This window comes from Hemicordylus capensis, chromosome 1 (genome assembly GCF_027244095.1).
Source record: "Hemicordylus capensis ecotype Gifberg chromosome 1, rHemCap1.1.pri, whole genome shotgun sequence".
Taxonomy (NCBI): Eukaryota; Metazoa; Chordata; class Lepidosauria; order Squamata; family Cordylidae; genus Hemicordylus; species Hemicordylus capensis.
The window spans coordinates 252,140,972-252,159,618 of record NC_069657.1 but is presented as its reverse complement, the minus strand read 5'-3'; the positions used below and the strand labels follow the sequence as shown (position 1 = coordinate 252,159,618).

Sequence of the window (18,647 nt, the reverse complement as noted above, 5' to 3'; positions counted from 1 at the left end):
ACTACTGTTTTCCAAGCTATAATGGGCTGATGGAGCCGAGCCTTCAGCATATGCATTCTCAATGTTGTTTCTCTCCCCGGGTGTATTTTATTAAGGGTCTGCAATGTGAGGGGAAAAACAAGGTATCTTTAGGGAAAAGATTTTACAGCAGGGTTGAAAATAAGTACTCCAGCCAAGTAATTATAAATACCTTGGGATGCGGAAATCACCCATTATAACGCAAAGGGATGTGGGTGGGGGTCATGGTTTCCCTGCTGTGCATTCAAGGCTGCCATTAATCTTCAAGTAAAGTGGATATCTACAGGGTGGAAGGGAGTTTTGAAGACTCAGAGAATTTGAAATGCTCCGATTATATCAATAACCACATTTTGTTGTTCAGTTCGACTATTAACTTGTTAGTACACTCTGATTAGTAAAAATAATTAACAAAAACAAGAGGATTAGAGTGTTTCCTAACATCTTGTGTATTCATCATCATCACAGGAATAAACTTTTGAAGGAGGAAGAGCAACATAGATTGGTTTGTGTGTTTCACTTGTGCTGCCTGCTTTGCAAGTTTTCCAAGTTACTTTATGTTGAGTTTGTGATCAAACTGCTTCTTCCTGCTAAGTTTCTTTCGTAATTAAAAAGAGTACTTTTTCTCATGGCCTCTTCTCATTTTTTCCTTTACCCTTAAAGTGTCTTGATTTAAATAGCCACTTTTTCCTATCTGCAGGGTCAGTAACAACAACAACAACAATAACAGTCAGCTGTCTGGCACCTGAACAAGAGCCCTCTAGTAAAATATTTTTTATCCATAACTCCTTAAAGTTGTTTAATTTGGACCCCTCATCCCTTGGGGCCAGATTCCCAAAGTAGTAGCAGCAGCAGCAAGAAGGTGTGTGTGTGTGTGTGTGTGTGTGTGTGTGTGTACCTGTGTTCCCTGTAAGAGGAATTTTCAGATATTGTTGACTACAACTCCCATGATTCCCAGCCAAAGGACACTGCAGCTGGGGGTGATGGGAGTTGTAGTCAACAGCATCTGGAAATTCCTGTTACAGGGAACACTGTTGTGTACACATTTGTGTGTGCGGGCACTCAGAGCACAACTATAGATGGATACACACACAATCTAGTATTTCTCTTCAGAAATGCCAGTGTTACCATAGGATACATTGCGTGTTTTCACAGAAGTTTGAATTCTGTGTAAACACAGTGTGGCAAAATTTGTTGTGTGCTTGCCAGTTTCCTTTGCAGTGCCACTAGAGCCCTGTTCAGACATTACATTGTACGAGTGTAAAGATGTCTGTTCACTTGTACATAATTTTTGTGTGAATGACTGTACCTGTGTTTATTTTAAAGTGAATTTGGGTAGGGTTCCTTAAATGTATGATAAAGATATGCACTGCTGTACCTGCATTCAACGTGACATGAATGACTGTACCTGAGTACGCTGTATGCAGATCGTATGAGTGTTGAACATAATATCTGAACAGAGCTATTGAGAGTCCTACCTGATTTTCGGGGGGGAACTTATTATTTATTTATTATTTATTCAGTTTTTATACTGCCCTTCCAAAATGGCTCAGGGCAGTTTACAATTAAAACAAAACCATTAAAATCAACTTAATCTACTCAGTCTTTTAGTTCAGGTTAGCTTGTGTAGCCAGCAGCAACCTTCAGAAGTAAGTGTGTGTATATGAGAGAGAGAGAGAGAGAGAGAGAGAGAGAGAGAGAGAGAGAGAGAGAGAGATATGTTTCCCCACTGCTTCATTTACCACTCCAGCACTATGTAGAAGAATAGCTTTGCAAATTCCAGCATGGTTTGCCTGCTGTAATAAACAAGACATTTGACCAAAAACAAGAACCTGATCTTGGGTTAATATTTAATTTGCCCTGCTGTTTTGCTACCAGCAGGGGTAGCCATGTTCAAGGGCCTAGGCTAGTTGCTTGTTGCTTGTTGCTTCAACAAAGGGGAAAGGTTTGGGGCGGGGGTTGTGTTTTTTCTTCTCATGGTAATAGCAATTCTATCTCTATTATATTCAGGTCTCAGCTTCAAGACTGGAGTAGGCTTGTGTGAGGTAGGACATGTATAAAAAGAAATGCCAACTATGAATTCAGTCCCCATACAGAATAATTGTACTAAAATGGTAGTGTTCTGTTTCTGCAAGCTCTCATAGTTTTGGTGGGGAAAACAGTTAATGTTGTTTACTAGCGTTGCAGTTACTTGCTCTTGATTTCAGTGTTGGCATTCAAAATGTCCTAGCTCCTTCAACCTACAGGACCTATGGTCCTCCTAACAGTTTAACAGACTAAGGGAGGTGGGTCTGATTACACTTTGTATCTGTGCAATGGAAGCTAGCGCTGCTGGTTTTTATTTATTAATTTTCAGGGAGGATGGAACCTATGAAACATACATTATGACAAAGAAACCCATTAATGGTAAAGCTCTTTCTTCTTTGTCATGTCAAAAATTATTTCTCCCACTCAGTATAGCATTTAAACACCCACCCCTTCACTAGCCAAAGCCGCCGCCCCCTTTAAACAAAACAAGATTCCAGTCACAAAAATGCCCAACACTACTTCCTGCAAAAAAAATAAAAAATCTCACAATACATACAATTCCAAGAATGGTTTTGAAATTACCTGGAGCGTGTCATGAGTTCCTCTCTTAAAATCCTATTCTTTAATATTATAAACACTCTTTATAATAGTTAGGTGCTTGAGTGTATGAGACCTGGTCCTCTTTCAGAGGATTAGTTAATGAGACGGTAATTTATTCTAAGGATATATTTAGTAGAGGGCTTCCCGGCTTTATTTGACATAGTTCTGTCAGGCAAATGCAATTTGTCAAAACCATTAAACAAGCTTCTCTTTGGGGCTAGAGGAGGTTACCCTTAGCAAAGTGACAGCACTGGAAACAACTTCTAAATTAACAGCAGCGTATGCTTCCTGCAAAAGCCCCTTTGCAAGTTGCAGAAGTTACAGGCCTACTTGGACTGTGGCCTTTCCTGTTTCTTCTTCTTCCAGCAACAGTAAAAATTTGTGGGGTGGGGGACGAGCATGTGAGCAACAGCATTGCTTTACGTTGAAGATGCATTAGTCTGTGGTCTAAAACTCTGGAGAAAGTAACATGGGTCGTGTTCGTCCACATCCCACCTGCCCCCCCCCCCGCCCGCCGCTTTGCAGTGCAGCATTTGATCATTAATAAACAGCAAGCGCTCGCTTTGCCCTCTGGGCCTCAAATAGTACAGTATGCAACAAGGGAGTGCAGGCGAGGCACGAGGATGGAAACAGTAGTATCAGATTACAGTTTCAAAATATCACTGGAGCACGTTAGCTGGCTTACACTATTGACTTGCAGTATAATTGCGTTGCTTATTTGTTAGAAAAGGCTTCCCCTCTCTTCCCAATTAACATGGATGTTACCACTAAGACCTTCGCGCTCCTGGATTGGCTTTGCATAGAAATTGCTGTGCAGTGGGAGCATTCTAGCAGTAACTTCTTCACTGCTAGGTTTCTCAGATCTTTGTGCAGAGAGGAGAGAGTGCAGCTGAATCAAACTTGGCTTTTAACCCTTTAAAATCAGGAATATTTTAAAATCTCATGTCAGAGTAAAAGTGCAGTAGATGCATACTGATGGCCTCGTATGGAATGAGATGAAATTTCTGTGTTGTATAATGCATACAAGCAGAAGTAACTATTATGGAATACTTGGCCATGTAGATGTTGTGAACTCAGCTTTTTACTATGGGGGCAGACCCAGATACAGGGCATTCTTGTGAGTCTGTCTCGTCCTTAGGATAGAGTCTTGTTCATTAGGATAGCCCCCAGACCTGTGTCACATGGGTATTGAGACCTTTACAGGCTTCTTTTTATGACCGATCATTCATGTATTTACTGCATATCAGTTTTCTATTTCCTTAAAACCGGGCATGTAGTTTTGAGCAAATAAGATCAGGCACATAAAGTGAAACTTACCAGAATCTTGTTTCTCCAGAAGCACTGAGTATTCCTAATTTGTACATCAATAAGTAGCTGTGGGTGTTCTCCAGGCCTGTTAAGTCCTACACTTATAGCCCAGTCTTCGAAAGGCTTCTGAAAGTAACTTTCATGAATCGGATTTGTGCCAGCACGAAGTGTTCTTTGGGGATCGGATGCTTGCTCTATGTGTTTGTGTGCATTCTAGCTTCACTTTGATTAACCTCTGTCTGACTCCACCTATCATCTACAATGAAGTAAATGGAGAGAATAGGTTTGTGTTAAAATGTAAAACAGCAGATCTCTACAGCATGTGGTTTTTGGCAGCACTGAAATCTTTGTAGTGAGGACCAGTGAACCCTAAACAAGCCTTTGTTCTCTGGAAATAACTAATTTCCCAGAACTGAAAAGGAGCCAATTTTGATGTAATTCAAAATAATGAATTCTTAATAAATAATACAATTTCTTTGTTGAGGAAAAGGAAAGCCACAGTTAGTATGGAATCTGTTTCTGGAAGTGGAGGGGAAATACCTAAAAATGGTTTGCATTTTTTGCATCAGATTGCTTGCATCTGACAGGACTAACCTTAACGCTGGCTTCCATTTCAGTCTGTCTTTTCCTAGGCCCAGCTTGTACGTATAGTATTATGGTAGTGCAGTGATATATCCCATATCACTTGACTATCTTGTAGTACCATAATTGACATCACCAGACGTGTGTACATGTAAGGCCTATTTACATGATCAACTATCCTAGGGTAGCTACCCCTACGCACCTTTAAATCTCTGATTCTTTACAAAAATGACAGCTCCAGCAGCAAATGATCGTGTTTTTCTGTTGTGTACAATGGTGTTACACTGATGTTATCCCATAACAAATGCATAATGTAGACTATCAATACACATGTACATATATCTGAGAAACCAACTGGGCAAGTGTTCTGAGACACATGTGTGTATGTGTTGTCCATATTTTACATATTTGCAGTGGAAAACACAGAGGTACACACATCAAATGTGTTTTCTGCATAAAGTCCAGAGAGGTGAAGTTAGTTTTAAAAGAGAGAGCCAGTAATCTCTGCCAACATCATGTATTCATGATTCACCTCTCTGTCACCCCAGGACAAGCTACCGAAAGATAGTCAGCAAGTAGCTAAGACCACCTGCAGTTTCTTGTTAATGTAGACAGGGGTTGTTACCTTAACAACTCTACAATAATAGCCTTTGAAACTTAACTGTAAAATACAAGCCCTTGGGTAGAATTGGCATGCTTTTTAACCACAGATGTAATGCCAGAACTATCCCAAGATATGTAGCTCAGATATTCCTTTTGGTAGCTTTAATATTGAAACAGTTTGTTTGGGGAAAGCTCTGTAAATACTTGCAATCCTCATGAAAGTATAAATAGTAATGTATTCATGATAATAGCACCTGTGTAGGACATAACTACTTCTGCCCTTTCAGTGGCTAAAGCAGTTCATATGCGCATTTTGCTTGAGAGCATATATTTGAACAATTTTTTTCATTTCAGGGGAATCTACTCAAGAATCTGCATGTTAGATGGGAATCTTCAAGGAATATCTCTAAATCTGGAGATGTATACTCATTTGTGGTCTCTGCAACAAGTATGGACCAAAGAAAGAAAAGAGAAAAGAAAAGAGAAAAGATATCTGAGATACAGGGTAGAAATTAGGCAACAAAAAGGGCGGAAGTGTGGTGGGGGGAGTGCACATTGTTCAGAAAAGGCATTGAAAAGGAATATGTATACAGACATATATACAGGATATATATCAGACATATATACAGGATGGTATAGTAATAAGGTTGTATTGGTGCAAACCAGTAGGTTTTACATTTGGTTGGGAACATAGGTGAATTGTGAAAGTAAAAAAGTAATCGTGTGACTGTGTGAATGGAACGTATTGCACAAAACACCTAATGCTCAAATCTTAAGCCAGCTGCAACACATCAAATTTTCTAGCCCATGACCATGTGCTACATACTGTTCTAGTGGGACACTGCTGGGCCAAGATTGATGGACTCCTTTGTACTATCAACTGCAGTGCGTGCAGAAGCATGTGGAGGGGGGCGTGCTTTTTGGGCAGCGTAATCTACATAGTTTGGGAACTTACAGAAACTTCAGCACCTGAATCTTAGTGGTGAGTATAGAAACAGAGAGGCAAGGTTTATGCTTGCTTTCCCTGGCTGAGCAATGATCTTACAGCTGGCTGCTCTCTTTTGCCGGTTCTTTAAAAGTGTGAAAGAGATGCCCTACTCCCACTTTTCTGGATAGAGTTAATCTTCCTACTCCAACTCACCCACCCTCCTTGTATCCTTTAGCCAGCTGGCAGCCATAGGGTAGCATAATTAGGCATTCTCCCTGCCCCATAAATCTGGCAAGCCAGTTCCCCAAGGAGCTCCCCTTCAATCCATCTGTGGCATGGAGTTGGCATGTGTGGTTAAACCCTTCAATCCAGGGATGTCTGGGAAAGGGAATCGAAAAGGGAGAAGCGGTAGTACTCTGCCTCCTAACTGTCAAGACAGTCCCAAGCCATGAACTAGCCTCAGGGTGGTCAGGAGCAAAAGAATGGCCGGACTGCTCTGCTTGAATCAGGTGGGCTGAATTGTGAGGTACACTTTATGGAGGTTATTGTTTTTTTACCGTTTGGTATGAGACCAGGAAAAATTCAGCAGGCTTGGGAACTGGGTAATTGATTCAAGTAATCTACATCCCAGTCTCGATGCATTTGGAGCACCATTTGCTACAGGATACTACTTAACAGGTCAAGTAAATGCATTTACAGGGAAGTGTCCATTATACAGATATGGTGACATATTGCATTTTTATTTACCTTTAATGGAGAAGTACTTTGACCAAAGAGGATTAGGATGAAAAGAGGGAACCATTTCGTATCTCATATTAGGAAAGTTGTGAAGAAAGATTCTGAATGTTTGGGAGACATGGAGTCCTGGTTCTAAAACTTTGGAGAGGTTTAGTGAAGCATGTTTCATATAAGGCTTATAACAACTTGTGACCCATCAATGCCATTTTACAGCACAGATGACATATTTGTGCAAGTACTTGGTGAACAGTCCTCTCTCTTGCACTCTGTGGGCAGTGAAAAGAGAAGCTTCTGTTGGATTGTGTTTTGACCTGGTGGGTCACAAATTGTGTAGGTCTGCTTGGTATTTTGAGTTAGAGATGTGAACGTGCTCTATTTGCTCTGCAGAACTAGGGTTGTAGGTTCTGTGAAAGAATGGTCAGACCTTGCGTCTCTATCTCTTATTTTAGTGCTGTCGCTTGTGTTGCACAGGATGTCAGTCGGGAAATAGCCACTAGCACTTGCTGCTTTCAAGTCCTACTTTGCACACAAGCCCCTCCTTGGGATTTCCCCTCATCTTCTTGCTTTGGAAGCTTGTCGGGATGCCGTGCTGTTCAGGAATTGCTGGAGTTGATGGAATCTCCTTAAAGATGGTGCAAAATTACAACCGAGAGTGAATTTTAAAGCATTTTGTATTGAAAAATAAAAAAATCTAGGAATTGTATTGCAGGAATATTGGCTAGTTGGATGCTGATATCCTACCACAAGCTGTTTGGCATTTTCATGGCAAAGCTTCCTGGCCATTTGAACTGTTATCGGAAGACTGCTCATGTAACTTGGGTACATAAAACAGGACAGGAAAGTTAGTTCATTAGGAAATAACTGTACTAGATAGTCAGAACTTGAATTGTGTTGTAGTACATTTAAATTTATTGCACAATTTCAGTTGGGCAGCAGCTGAGCAAGAAGAGCATAACTATGCTGCATTGCCTGTGGTCAGCATTTCATTTAAACTGGGTTAAAGGTAAAGCGTGCCATCGAGTCAGTGTTGACTCCTGGAGACCACAGAGCCCTGTGGTTGTCTTTGGTAGTATACAGGAGTGGTTGACCTTTGCCATCTCCCTCAAAAGGACTGCGTGCATACCAGGGATCTTTAACTCTGGCAGGTGCCACATTAGCATGCTTTACCAGAGGACTAATTTAAAATGAGACTGGGTGTGGGCCACACTACATGACTAAATTCTTCTTTCCCAGCCAGCATCATATTTAAATCAGGCCATTATATAGTGCTACCCTTCATCTGTGCAAACCACCCTCCGTTTGAAAAAACCAAGAAAATAAATTGATGAACAGCATTAGCAAATGTATTCAGATTTGTCGAATGGGGGTGTTTCACAAAAAGTGAAGCAGTTTTTCCTCCTCCTGACATGGGCCAGATTATTTTGCATATACGGTAGAAGACAGGAAGCTTTCCAGTAACTGCTTGCCGCATTTTGCTTTTAGCATCAGACTGTCCCTTTTTCAAGCTTGTTTCCTTCTACTTTTCTTCCCATTGAATTAAGAGAAAAAGTAGTGGTTCCTGGAAGATTCTGTTATCCTTTTGTGTAAGAAGGGAGCATTTCTGGACCCTCAAAGTATGCAGAGCCCTGATGCTGCTAGTTCTGAACAAGCTGTGTTCTCGTCCCCTAATGATGCCCTTGGCACAAGCTGAGTTGAACCGTCTCTGTTAGTGAGGATCTTTCTGTGCTATTAATGTCTTGTGCAATAAATACACATTTGTTTATTTGTTTCAGTCTTCGTGTTTTCCTTTTTTGTTAGGATTTGGTTATCTTCCCAGCACTTAAAGAAAAATGTATTTTCCTACCAACCACCAACCCTTCCCTAAATTGTGCATACACTGCTTTTGGAATTGCTTTGTGAACTGTGGTTGCATGAATTTCATAGGTACCTACTGGTTTATTTAATTTTACTGTTGAATTTATATACCACATTTCATTAAAATAACCCCAAAACAGGGATTCTTTATATGTGATGCAACTTGAGTCAAACTAGATGATATGAGTGAGCAGTGGAACATAGGAAGCTGCTATATACTGTCGCAGACCATTGCTCCATCTAGCTCAGTATTGTCTACACCAGGGATTCTCAATGTTGGGTTCCCAGATGTTATTAGACTTCAACTCCCATAATCCCCAGCCCCAGTGGCCTTTGTTTGGGGATTATGGGAGTTGGTCCAATAACATCTGGGGACCCAACATTGAGAATCCCTGGTCTACACAGACTGGCCTGCAACCTCCTCTAAGGTTGCAGGGAGGAGTTTCTCTCAGTCCTATCTTGGAGATGCCAGGGAAGGAACTTGGGACCTTCTGCTCTTCCCAGAGCGGCTCCATCTCCTAAGGGGAATATCTTATAGTGCTCACATGTAGTCTCCCATTCAGAGGCAACCAGGGTGGGCCCTGCTTGGCTAACGGGACAAGTCATGCTTGCTACCACAAGACCAACTCTCCTCCTGACATCACTGTCCTGGTCGGTATGTCTGTCTGTCTGTGTCTTTGTCTCTCTTTTATTAAAATTTAGCCATGGGAGACTGCAAGTTTGATTGGCGCAGCAATAGAAGGTGCTTAACCCTTTCCCCGTGGACTATTTCTCAAATCAAAATCTTTCTTCTTTAAACTCAATTTCCTTGCACAGGGGAAAAGATATAATGGCCAGAGTGTCAGACTAGGAGCAACTTGGGCTCAACCCTCATGAAGTGACTTTGAGTCAGTTGTGCAGGCTCTTTCTCTCTCTCAGCCTAGCCTACCTCAGAGAGTTGTGAGGATAACATGGTGGGGAGAACCATGTATACTTCCCTGAGCTTCTTGAAAGGAGGATGGAACAAAACTGTGTAATAAAATGTGTTCATCACACCCCACCCCACCCTTGGTTTTAAATGAAAAATCAAGAGACTGCTCCAATATTATTTCACTATTTTGGCATTAAGTGACAATGGACAAGCAGAAAAGAATGGAAATCCAGTGTGCAAAAATACAGAGATATTTAATATAGTTGGGTTGGTTCTTAAGAACTGTGAATGGAAGGGAAATGGCCACCAATGTTTTTCTGAAAACAGTTTTACAGAAGTTCAGGCTAAGAGCACAGCAGTTTGTCCAACTTGACCTAATGAGCTCGTAGCTGAGGCTAGATGTGAACAGAGGCTTCTTCATACTGCACCAGCTTTTCTTCCTCAAGTGTATGCTTGTGAAGGTCTTCTTTCTGTCCTTTATCCCTCTTCAGATGTCGATCCTCCATGGCAAATGGGTTCTACATTATGGGGAGAGCTCTTCCCACCTTCAGTGGTTGCCCTTTGAAGACAAAGGGAGACGAATGTGGAGGAGGTGTTTGGGGGGTCTGTGGCTCCTGTTTGCCTTGCTTTATGCCTTGATCCTCCTCAGAAAATTGGTTTGAAGAAGCTCTTGTCATCAGAAGTATCCAATTCTCACTTGCTGTTATCCATTTATGTGTAGGATACTAGAGGTGTGCACCTATAGTCTTTTAGGATTCGATTCAATCTCAAATCAAATTGCAAAATAATAATAATAATAATAATAATAATTAATATGAAGATGTAAAAATATTATGGGACTTCCGACTACAAACAGACAAACATCTGCCACACAATACACCAGATATAACTGTAGTCGAGAAGAAAGAAAAACAAGTGAAAATAATCGACATAGCAATACCAGGGGATAGCAGAATAGAAGAAAAAGAAATAGAAAAACATCACCAAATACAAAGATCTACAAATTGAAATTGAAAGGCTGTGGCAGAAAAAGACCAAAATAATCCCAGTGGTAATTGGCAGTTCCAATTACCTGGGTACAGTTCCTGGGTGCAGTTCCAAAAGACCTTGAAGAGCACCTCAACACCATAGGGGCCACAGAAATCACCATCAGCCAATTACAAAAAGCAGCTTTACTGGGAACAGCCTATATTCTGCAACGATGTCTATAACAGCAGCAACAACATTGACAATAAAATTCAGCCATCCCAGGTCCTTGGGAAGGACTCGATGTCTAGATAAAACAAACCAGTCAACAACTGTCTGACTGAGTCAGACAGGTGTTATTGACTGGTTTGTTTTATCCAGACATCGAGTCCTTCCCAAGGACCTGGGATGGCTGAATTTTATTGTCAATGTTGTTGCTCCTGTTATAGATATTGTCGCAGAATATAGGCTGTTCCCAGTAAAGTTGCTTTTATTTAAAAAAAAATTTAAAAAAATTGTTGAACTGGCCGGCCATAGTCAGCCAGTTCAACAAACTGAATCAAAAATTCATGAATCAGCCATGGGGAACAATGGGCATCTTGAACCACCCAACCCACAAAAGAAATGGGCAAGGAGATATTTTTTTAAAAAATGAACCCCACTTAAAATCTCATAGGATCCTATGGGCATTTATGTTTTTAAAAATTACTAAATTGCCTGCTTGCCCATTTCTTTTGTGGGTTGGATGGTAGGTTGCACCCATGCCATAACACCCAACCCACTTTGGCATCCCTAGGACCTACCCAAGGAGAACAATGGGGTGATTCAAGTTCCCTGTTGTTGCCTATGGGCGAGAGTGCACACATTTTGCAACCTCTGCCTTGCAAAAAAAAAAACCAACCCTGAAGAACAGAAGCACACACAGCCCCTCCTAACACAGAACACATTTTGCCAAACACACAATCCAAAGATGGACAAAAAGGAATCACTGACCCAGAATCCACAGACACATCACAGTGTCTGGGCTACAGTAAAATCATTGGCACAAGTTACTTTCTCACCCACAATTATGACTCCGTCCTTACTTGCCACAGCAGCACCTTTAGCAGCAAGCAAGCATAAACTCCACTACAGCAATGTCTTCAGCCACATTTGACTGGGTACACCTTTTAATGCAGAGCAGACCAGAGCAGTGAGTGAAGCACAAGTTCCGCTCAAGGCCAGATATGGAGCTCATAACTTACCATGAGAAGAAGAATTCTCCAGCATAAGTATACATCCCGCCTACCTGCATCTGGATAACACACCATGGCCTCAGACTTGGTGCTGGGCCCTGACACCAGTTATCACATAATTGGCCCTGGCGGTAACATACATGTGTATCTGTGTGACAGCAGCACTAACGGGCAGACTGTGACACATCTGGGTTTGGGGCTGGCCAGGGTGGGGCAAGTGTTGCAGTGGGTGGGGGTGGCCATGAGTCACCTGCAGTGTTCCCTCTAAGGCATGCACATGTGCTCACAAGTTTTTTGATGTCCTCTCAGTTAATATTAAATCCCGCTCAAGTTGAATCAGGAAGGCCCCTCTCTGAATGCATGGGTGTGCACACACTGCCTTGATACTGCTGCCCAGAACAAAACTCATCCTGCACACAGATGAAAGAAATTGGAGAACAGACTGGTCACCTGTGCTTTGATGAACGGGCAGGGCTGGCCACGCTACCAACAGCAGGTTTCCCCTTGTTCTTCTGCCCCCCCTAGTGTGTCCTGAGGGACAGGAAAGCAGTGTGCCTCCCATTAGGACTGGGCCACAGATCCACAGTGAACTGCACACTGATGACCTGGCTTCCCTGCATGCCTGGTACAGGGAAGGGGTGTTATAGTTGTGAAAAGCAGCTGGTGTGAGCCAGCGTTCTCCCATCACCTGGCATGGCTGGTCGTCTAAAGTGATTATCTCCCCAATCACCTGGGTAATGAGATGAGGCTCTTGGCAACCAGACCACTTGCCCACCAGCTGCACCCACCGTGCAGGCAACTTCCTCCTGCTTGAGAGCAGGAGCAGGTGCCTTGCTGCTGTCTACACACCAGGTCTGTTGCTGCCAGCAGGAGCAGGGACCCCTGGTGGGTGCTGTTGCAGGTGCCGAGATGCTTGGGGTCCTTACCCCTGCTGGCCTGGATGCAGACAGCATGGTGTGGGCCACCATGGCAAATCTCAAAGTGGTCCCACACCATGCTGCTCTGGGTCTGGGACTTGAGGTACTGGGGCTGCTGGTTCTTTCTGGGGGCCAGCACCACCGCCACACTCCATCTGGACTGAGAAGATCCAGGAACAACCAGAATGACTTCTTCTGCCTGCCCCTCCTCAGTCTCAGTTGGGTGTGTGTGTGTGCGCGTGTGTGTGCCAATGGGGATTGGGGAGGATGGAAAGAGCAATCTGGCTGGGCTAGCAGCCGACGACAACACTGCTGCCATAGGGAGAGCTTATTCCCTGACAAGGGATGCCCTCCCCACTACTTCAACCTCAACAACAACAACAATTTATATACCACTTTTCAACAAAAGTTTCCAAAGCGGTTTACATAGATAGATAGATAGATAAGATGGCTCCCTGTCCCCAAAGGGCTCACAATCTAAACAGAAATATCAGATAGACACCAGCAACAGTCACCGGAGGTCCTGTGCTGGGGGTCGATAGGGCCAGTTACTCTCCCCCTGCTCAATAAAGAGAATCTCCATGTTTAAAAGGTGTCTCTTAGCCTAGTTCGCAGGGTGGGGGGCAGGGGTTACCTCAAGTGGCTGTGCTGCTGGGCAGGCTCCTCTGGATACGAGACCCTGTGCACCACATCAGTGGTGAGGATAACTCAGGAAGTAGGCCCCTTTCTCTGTCATCCTCCATGACCAGCCGCATCAGCCCTCCCTCTGCCTGCTCTGCTCCTGGCTCTGCTTTGCACTGTCCTGGACATCTGGGGGTCTTAAGCCCCAACACTGATGAGAGGTGAGAAGAAGCACCTTTAAGAGGAGGTGTGGGGTTGGGGTGGTCTATTTATGGTCTGTGTGCAACATACAGCACTATATATAGCACTGTACTGCACACAAGCTAGAAAAATTAACACACACACCCCAATAAAGCAGGCTTTATTTGTGGGGGCTGTTTTTGGAGGGGGCTGAGCAACAACGGGGCCGGTCAAAGGGAAGGCAAAGAAGGGCTTGGGGATTGCTGTGGTCTCTCTTTAGCCCACCCCTCCTGTCCTACAGTCCTGCCACCTAATTCCTCACTTCTCCAAACTAAAGTAAAGTGTGCCGTCAAGTTGATTTTGACTCCTGGTGTCCACAGAGCCCTGTGGTTGTCTTTGGTAGAATACAGGAGGGGTTTACCATTGCCATCTCTCGTGCAGTATGAATTGATGCCTTTCAGCATCTTCCTATATCGCTGCTGCTCGGTATAGGTGTCTCCCATAGTCTGGGAAACATACCAGCGGGGATTCTAACTGGCAACCTTCTGCTTGTTAGTCAAGCATTTCCATGCCAAACTAGCAGGCCCTATTTAAAGAAAGTCTAACATGTACCTGACTGGGGCGTGGGGCTTACCTATCTGTCATCTTTGGCTGGAATCTTCTAGGTGTTGCTCATTCGGAGGCACTCTTGGGCTGAGCAGACACTCAACAGCTGGGGGGGGAGGTTAGGTGGGTGCCATTCAGGCACCCACCAAAAAAAATCAGAACAAAAAAGAACCCACAATAATGGAAGACAGTCAGAGCGAGGCTTGGCACCAGCCTGCAGAGAGAGAGAGAGAGAGAGAGAGAGAAATCAGCCCAGCAGCAAAGAAGTAGTACAGCTTTGGGCCACAAGGGGTCTGGGGGTGGGGGGTGGGACCAGCACAGCACCCCAGTTATAGCCACTGGGGGATAGTTACTACAAGCAAATAAGCTTGTGGGAATTGGATTCCAAATAGCACCCAGTTAAGCCACTGGGGCTGCTGGTACTATTTTAAAATAATTAGAAATTTACACATGTGGACAAACTTGTTGGTACCCTTACAGTTCATTGAAAAAGTGTTTTATGCCTCCTGAAAAGCGATTAAATGAAAAGCAATTGTCTCATGTATACCTGCATGCCTTTGATATGTCATCAAGCAAAGCAAAGCAAGTGTGAAAAGAGATAAAGTATTGCTTATTCTACAAAGATATTCCGAAGTGGCCTGGACACATTTGTTGGTACCCCTAGAAAAGATCATAAATAATTGGATTAGAGTGATTTTTCAAATTAGTTGTTTACTTTAATTAGTATCACACGTCTCCAATCGTGCAATCAATCATTCAGCCTATTTAAATGGAGAAAAGTAGTCACTCTGCTGTTTGGTATCATCGTGTGTCCCACACGATGAAGAACATGGACCAGAGAAACAGCAAAGGAGAGAGTTGTCTGAGGAGATCAGAAAGAAAATTATAGACAAGCATGTTAAAGGCAAAGGCTATAAGACCATCTCCAAGCAGTTTGATCTTCCTGTGACAACAATTGCAAATATTATTAAGAAGTTCAAGATCCATGGGACTGTAGCCAACCTCCCTGGACGCGGCCGCAAAAGGAAAATCGACTCCAGAATGGGCAGAAGGATAATGATAATGGTAGACAAAAAGCCAAAAACAGCTTCCAAAGAGATACAAGCTGAACTCCAAGGTCGAGGCTCATCAGTGTCTGATCGCACCATCCGCCGCTTTTTGAGTGACGGTGGGCTCAATGGAAGAAGACCCAAGAGGACTCCAATGCTGAAAGAAAACCCTAAAAAAGCCAGACTGGGATTTGCTAAAATGCATATTGAAAAGCCACAATGTTTCTGGGAGAATGTCCTTTGGACAGATGAGATAAAACTGGAGCTTCTTGGCAAGTCACAACAGCCCTATGTCTACAGATGAAAAAATGAAGTTTTCAAAGAAAAGAACACCATACCTACTGTGGAACGTGGAGGAGGCTCGGTTATGTTTTGGGGCTGCTTTGCTGCATCTGGCACGGGGTGCCTTGAGTCTGTGCAGGGAACAATGAAACCTCAAGACTATCAAGACATTCTGGAGCGAATCGTACTGCCCAGTGTCAGAAAGCTCTGTCTCAGTCGCAGGTCATGGATCCTCCAACAGGATAAGGACCCAAAACACACAGCTAAAAGCACCCAAGAATGGCTAAGAACAAAACACTGGACTATTCTGAAGTGGCCGTCTATGAGCTCTGATTTGAATCCTATTGAACATCTATAGAAAGAACTGAAACATGCATTCTGGAGAAGACACCCTTCAAACCTGACACAGCTGGAGCAGTTTGCTCAGGAAGAGTGGGCCAAACTACCTGTTGACTGATGCAGAAGTCTCATTGAGAGCTACAGGAATCGCTTGTTTGCAGTGATTGCCTCTAAAGCTTGAGCAGCAAAACATTAGGCTAAGGGTCCCATCATTTTTGTCCATGCCATTTTCATTTGTGTTATTATTTGAAACATTCTGTTGTATCACAACTCTAAAGCAAAGTCTGATTTTTGTTAAATGCGGAATAAACAGTGATGGGTGGCAATTACTTTTGTCAGTTTCAAGTTATTTCAGAGACAATTGTGGGTTCTTTTTCATGAGGGGTACCAACACATTTGTCCACGTATGTAAAATAAAAACACCACACACAGCACCCCAGTTATTAAAGCCACTGGGGGTGGCTACAAGCAAAAAGTTATGTAAAATATTCCAAGTAGCAGCCAGTTAAGCCACTGTGATGCTAGTACAATTTAAATAAAAAATAGAAGAAAATAATGCAAAGCAGTTGTTGGCACTGCAATTAAAAGGTTTTAAAAATAGAGACAGAGCAACAGAGCATTGCGAGAAAGGCTTGCATGGAGAGGAGAGCTGGTCTTGTGGTAGCAAGCATGACTTATCCCCATAGCTAAGCAGGGTCTGCCCTGGTTGCATCTGAATGGGAGACTTGATGTGTGAGCACTGCAAGATATTCCCCTCAGGGGATGAAGCCACTCTGGGAAGAGCAGAAGGTTTCAAGTTCCCTCCCTGGCTTCTCCAAGATAGGGCTGAGAGAGATTCCTGCCTGCAACCTTGGAGAAGCCGCTGCCAGTCTGTGAAGACAATACTGAGCTAGATGGACTAATGGTCTGACTCAGAATATGGCAGCTTCCTATGTTCTTAATTGGAAAACACTGACACAAAAATGGCGCCCTTGACACTAATCGATTCGTGACTAATCGGGAGCAATTCAATTTGTGGTCAAATAAGCCCCTTCATTTAAGGGGCGATTCAGTTTGCGGTCAAATCCACAAATCTTCCCCAATTCACTGCAAAGAAATTCATGAGTGAATTGAATAGCACATCTGTATAGGATACCCAGCTGCTTATAGAAGGAGAATGGGGAGCATCCACTGTGGTGCTTGAGGGAGGACCTGTTGTGGTTGCAGTGGTCCACACAGTTGCACTACCTCAAATGGAAGAGGAGCCACCCAAATACATGTTGTGCAAGGAGTTTCCCATTTGACCATCTGGGGGCTCATGCCACAGATTGCACATGAAATTGTGCAAGGAGTTTTCTGTTTGCCTATATGCAGGTTTGTGCAAGAGGTTGTACAATAGGTTGTGGTAGCACAAGAACTCAGGAACAGAAGTGAACTTATTCACAGCAACTGTGGGCTAGGTTCCTGTGCTAGTGCAACAGCATTTATGCTGGTGCAAGACTACCCTATGGCTACATTCCTAGGCACACATTCTTCAGAGCAAGCCCCATTGAACTCAGTGGGATTTACCTCTGAGTAAACATAGGATTGAGCTATAACTGTTCCAAGTAGGGCTGCTGCACTGAGTGTGACTGATATTCTAAGTGCATTATATTGCCACTACTTATTCAATGAGTTCTAAATGGGCAATTAAGATTTGACTGTCCTCAGGGCTGGAAAAAAGAACTTCTTGTGTTTATGATTTTTATATCACAGTTGAGTTGGTACTTTCCCCTTCCACAGTCTAGCTTCTTGACAAAGAGCCATCAGATATGGCTCATGGAGCTACTTTTTTTCTATGGATTCAGGCTTGTGGAAATATTTCATCTAAACAAGACATCCCTCACACAACTTGTTCATAAATGTTCCTGCGAGCTTAGGCTGGATTCCTGGAGAGTACACAGGTTCCTCTTTGAGCAAGTTGCATGGATAATTCATTTGGAGAAGACATAAATGTGTGCCAGTCTTTCTGCAGATTCAGGAGCTATATTGTGGATGCTAAATTTTGTTGGGCCAAGATGTCCTAGTGAAAAAGTGGACAATATATCCCACTTGAAACTAGGACTCAGATGAGGAAGTGTGTCAAACTACATATGGTAAACTAAGAGGGGTGTGTGTGTTTCACAATCACTTCCTATTGCAGCTCCACACACACACTTCCATGCATGTTTACTCATGAATTCACTAGGACTTTCTTCTGAGTAAGTGTGCATAAGGTTGCAGCCAAAACTACAGGCCCAGGTAGGACTCTGGAATGTGCTTCCTAATGAGATTAGAGTCTCCCTTTCTCTGAATGTTTTTAAGAAGGACCTGAAAACATACCTGTTTAGCCAGGCTTTTAGTTTATAGTTTTAGAGCTTCGGGTCTTTGAGTTTTTATTTGTATTTTTAATTTTTTAATTCTAACCAGGATTTTTTTTTTGTATGGGGCAGTATAGAAATGTAATAAATAAATAAAATGTGTTCTGCAGCCAAATGTGGGTGGTGATGATACACCTGCACTACTGCAGGCTCCTAATGAAGTGCTGCTGGTCTTCCGCCCAAGAGTGCAAATACTTAAAGTAGCATGCCTGCATTCTGGAAACACTACTTAGATCAGAGACATGTCACTGATGGTCAAGCAACATGTTTTTGATCAAAGTAGTGTTTCTGGAGTGCGGACATGCACTTTAAGTATTTGTGTTCTTGTGAGAAAGCGCAAGGCAATCAACACTTCATTAAGTTGGTCTCAGCAGCATGAGTGTATTTGATTCTTCTTCACTGAGCTGCGGAATATGTCAGCCACTTAATTTAGTTGGATTTTTTCAGACTGGAGCTATTAGGTGAGGGGGCAGGGGTGAGCCCAGATAAATTTCTGCTCTGTCGAGAC

At 43.1% G+C, this 18,647-nt stretch overlaps 1 protein-coding gene across 5 annotated transcripts in view; it reads left to right on the top strand.

Annotated features, from left to right (window-relative positions):
• SERTAD2 (SERTA domain containing 2) overlaps nucleotides 1-18,647 on the top strand; it is a 175,030-nt gene that overhangs the window by 140,497 nt on the left and 15,886 nt on the right. For 2 of the 5 annotated variants that reach the window (XR_008313290.1, XR_008313289.1), the window contains one exon: nucleotides 5,491-8,564. The exons of the other annotated variants lie outside the window; for them this stretch is intronic. The gene's annotated coding sequence lies outside the window, so the exon portion shown is untranslated. Of the gene's footprint in view, nucleotides 1-5,490; nucleotides 8,565-18,647 lie in introns of those variants that run through there. 5 annotated transcript variants of the gene reach the window in all.